Source organism: Anabrus simplex, chromosome 1, assembly GCF_040414725.1.
Source record: "Anabrus simplex isolate iqAnaSimp1 chromosome 1, ASM4041472v1, whole genome shotgun sequence".
In the NCBI taxonomy this organism is placed as follows: Eukaryota; Metazoa; Arthropoda; class Insecta; order Orthoptera; family Tettigoniidae; genus Anabrus; species Anabrus simplex.
The window spans coordinates 896,747,699-896,752,183 of NC_090265.1; positions in this window are offsets into that span (position 1 = coordinate 896,747,699).

Here is a 4,485-nt window from a genome sequence, read left to right on the forward strand (position 1 = left end):
CACGGCTGCACCAGACTGTTAAAACGAAATATTTGTGCAAGTCATGTGACCCCCACCACCAGGAATTCGTCCTTCTGTGGCGTGCAGTGAATCTGCAGTGTCGCCAACCCATTTTTCATTTAATAAGCTAGATCATCATCCACTATAAGATAGAAAACACTAAATGAGAACTAGACAAAGTTTTAGAAAAGTCAAATATTTATAACACTGCCCACCGGGTAGGGAATGAAATTAGTCTATGTTCTCGTAAATTAGCAAAGTAATATAAAAGCAAACCATGTACATTTAATTATGGTCAATGAGCTAGTCTTGACAGGTGGAGGTCGTGGTGATTATTGTCTTAACAGGAAGTACAACTGGACAACCATTAACACTACTCGCAATCAGAGGGAAAAATGGAAGGGGTGTAACACTTCGAAAAATGAAGGTATCACGAAAGAAAGATAAGGGCCACGAAGGGTGCGAAAGTGAAAGACTCCCTAGGTTTGGTGACCTAATACCGGTGGGGTCGGAAAAGAAGAATTGACCAAGGGAGGTGGGATATGATAGATGAAAGTTAGAAGCCTGGCACAAGTAAATACATTTTATGAGGTCATCGGGCAATAGTAGGACGAGAAGGGATGTCATAATATTACATCATATAGGCACATTCCATGTTCCCGCTAGACCAGTGGTGAGTCAAGTACCATGACTAGGTGATCATAGCTAACTTCGCTGTTGCTACCACAACATACAATAAGGGAACATAGGTAGAGCCATGCACGGATGCGGATTTCCGCGAAGTTAGTGTCTTGGCGGATAGAAACTGTATGGCAGCGCGGATAATTTTTCTGATAATTGATTTTCACTCTGGTATATTCTTATTTTTTATTGTGATTGGGTGACCCTTGACAGTGGCATGGGAGAATGTTGATGTATAAAGGGCCTTGAGATCATAAAGCCGTAAATCTGACCTGAACCTACCTGGCTCATACCCGGAATTAATGGAACGAAGGAAGGAAGGAAGGAAGGAAGGAAGGAAGGAAGGAAGGAAGGAAGGAAGGAAGGAAGGAAGGTCAATACGTCGGTAGTTGTCGCAAGAGTAAAACCTCATAAACCCATGACCGTAGGGGTTCTGGTGCCAGGTGTCAGGCCTATTGCCTGTTAACAAAGCTATCAGTTTCAATACCTTGGGTGTAATGTACTGTAGTTAAAAGTTTACAATATCTGCGGATAACCATTCGCGGATGCGGATGTGGGTGCGGAAATTATTTTGTATATCCGCGCAGGGCTCTAAACATAGTGAGACAGAGAGAGAGAGAGAGATAGAGTCAGTCTTCGTTCATACTGGGGGAACCACAACGCCACATCACATGAGGCACGTTGGATTAAATAAGCTAGATTTAGCGGGGAAAAGCTACAGCGGGAATATTGTTCTTTTGCCGCTAAACGTTGGATTAAAATAGCTAGATTTAGCGGGGGAAAAGCTAAGTTGGCAACACTGTGAATCTGTCGAACACGAAACTAATCAACATATCATCTGATGAAACATTGGAGCCGCTTGCTCCGTGATGTTAGTACATATTCTTCTTGATATTACAGTATTCCTTCTAGGACTTCTTTTTCTGAGATCTAGTAGCCGAGAGGCTAACTTACTGGCTTCTCTTCAAGGTGGCCTCGGTTCGAATCCCGGATTTTTGGAATGAAATACTCACGTAAACTGAAGATCCCGTGCTATGGTCACGATGTTAAGTTAATTAAAACTACAAACTCTCATTATTATTATTATTATGAAATGAAATGTCGTATGGCTTTTAGTGCCGGGATATCCCAGGACGGGTTCGGCTCGCCAGATGCAGGTCTTTCTATTTGACACCCGTAGGCGACCTGCGCGTCGTGAAGTGGATGAAATTATGATGAAGACAACACATACACCCAGCCCCCGTGCCATTGGAATTAACCAATTAAGGTTAAAATCCCCGACCCGGTCGGGAATCGAACCCGGGACCCTCTGAACCGAAGGCCAGTACGCTGACCTTTCAGCCAACGAGTCGGACATTATTATTATCATTCCATGTGATGGCATCAAACACTTGGTTAATTTTCGGTAGTAGTAATAATAATAATAATAATAATAATAATAATAATAATAATAATAATCTCACGGCCTCAGCTACCGAACTGTATACTTTACGAAGTGGCGCCATCTAGGTAGCCTGCCTACCAATTTAGACATTCCGATTGTGCTATTTTCATCAAAGAAAGCAGGATACTAATGGACGGTTTCTCTAGCTGGGCTAATTTAATTTTGTCTGGTGACACGAAGAACACCAGCAGAGATGTCGATAACAATTATATAAAGTGTTCATATTTTTTTGGAAAATCGACGTCAACCATGTTTGACCCCGCGGTCTTGCGATCATGAGTCGGACACACTACCACTGATCCCATGAGGCAGGTGGAATTTCAATCTTCACCAGAGAAGAAGGATGGTATAGCTGGTTCCTCGCTCATCTCCTACGACCCGGTTTTCAGGATCGTACCCGTGCTGTGGGTCGACATTTATTTATTTATTTATTTATTTATTTATTTATTTATTTATTTATTTATTTATTTATTTATTTATTTATTTATTTATTACCAGGCGAGTTGGCCGTGCGGTTAGGGGCGTGCGGCTGTGAACTTTCATCCGGGAGATAGTGGGTTCGAATCCCACTGTCAGCAGCCCTGAAGATGGTTTTCCGCGGTTTCTCATTTTACACCAGGCAAATGCTGGGGCTGTACCTTAACTAAGGCCACGGCCGATTCCTTCCAACTGCTAGGCCTTTCCTATCCCACCGTCGCCATAAGACCTATCTGTGTCGGTGCAACGTAAAGCAACTAGCAAAAAAATATTATTTACAATGTCTTCCTTCACTTGGAGCTAAAAAGGCTATAAAGCCTTTTTTTTCACTGAGCCAAGTTTCATTACTGTACTAAATTTACTGTACACACACACACACACACACACACACACACACACACACACACACACATACATATACAATATATCCGTATATATTGAACACTTTCAGGCCCTTCGAAGGATACCTACCTTCCTTACCTATTAGCAATCGGCATGAGATCTTTCTCTTGGGTCGTATATAGGTTCTTCGTCACTTGCTTAGGTAAGAGGCGGGTTTCAGTAACTTCAAACTAATGTCTACAATGAGAGAACTCGATTTACATGTATCGGTTTATTGACCATTTGAAACTGCATCAGAAAAATCTTGTAATATTTCACAACAGCTGATCAACGAACTCACTCCTGTCCGTTTAAAAAAACAAACGAATAATAACAACGACGATGAGAGACGCTGGCTTTGAAGACATTAACTCAATTGCTTGAGGGGCATCATTACTAGAAACCAGCATCTTAAATGTATATATAAAATAAGAGTTTTGTCTGTACATTGCTCAAACTTGAAATGAATGGTATTTCTTTATCGGTCATGTCCACAGTAACAAGGAAATGCACTTTTTACTTTTCCGTAATTCCTGTCTGTCTGTCTGTCTATCTACCTGTCTGTATGTATTTACACGCATCACGAGAAAACGGCTGAAGAGAATTTCATGAAAATCGGCAGGTAAAGTTGGGTATGAACCACTACAATCTAGGCTATAAATCATTTTATTCACGCTGCGTGAAATGGTACTTTAGGAGAAGGCCTAAAATTCAATTCTCAAATATTTATATTATTAGTGGTCCTATCGATAAATACTACATAACTAAAGTTACATAGAATTGATTTTCCGATTATTTATGTCTTATACATTTTTACCGTACCGGCTATGATAACACAGATATTCATGAATTTCGATTTTTGTTGTTAAGTCCACATCAACGCCGAGCTACGAGAAAATGGGTTATCAGAATTTAATGAAAATCGGTATACGGAGTCGGGGAAGAAGAAACTATAGTCTAAGCTATAAACAATTTTACTGACCGTGGATGAATGGTAGTTTAGGGGTAGGCGCCTAAAATTTATTTTTTAAATACCTATATTACTGGTCCTATAGAAAAGTACTACATAATTTGAAGTTATAGAGAATACAATTTCCCATCATGTATGTTTTAGTTTTACCGTATCGACTATGATAAGAATAGTATTTCAGAGTCGGAAGAAAACTAAATGTGAAGGCCTACAATATCGAATGTATGTATGTATGTATGTATGTATGTATGTTGGGTATTCAGCTCGAAGGCTGGTTGGATCCTCAACAGGTTCACCATTAGCTGCCATAGATGGCCTAGGTGTCACTGTAGAGGCGTACTAGGGAAATGAGGAGTGAGGTAGTTTCCCGTTGCTTTCCTCACTGAGCCAGAAGTTGCTATTGCACATCAGTCTGCCAAGCCTACTGAAATGCGTGCACCAACCGACCCTATGAGCGACATCTTCACACCATTCATAGCAGGGCCAGGCTGCATAAGGAATGGCATTACTAGCGTCACTCATAACTCAGCCA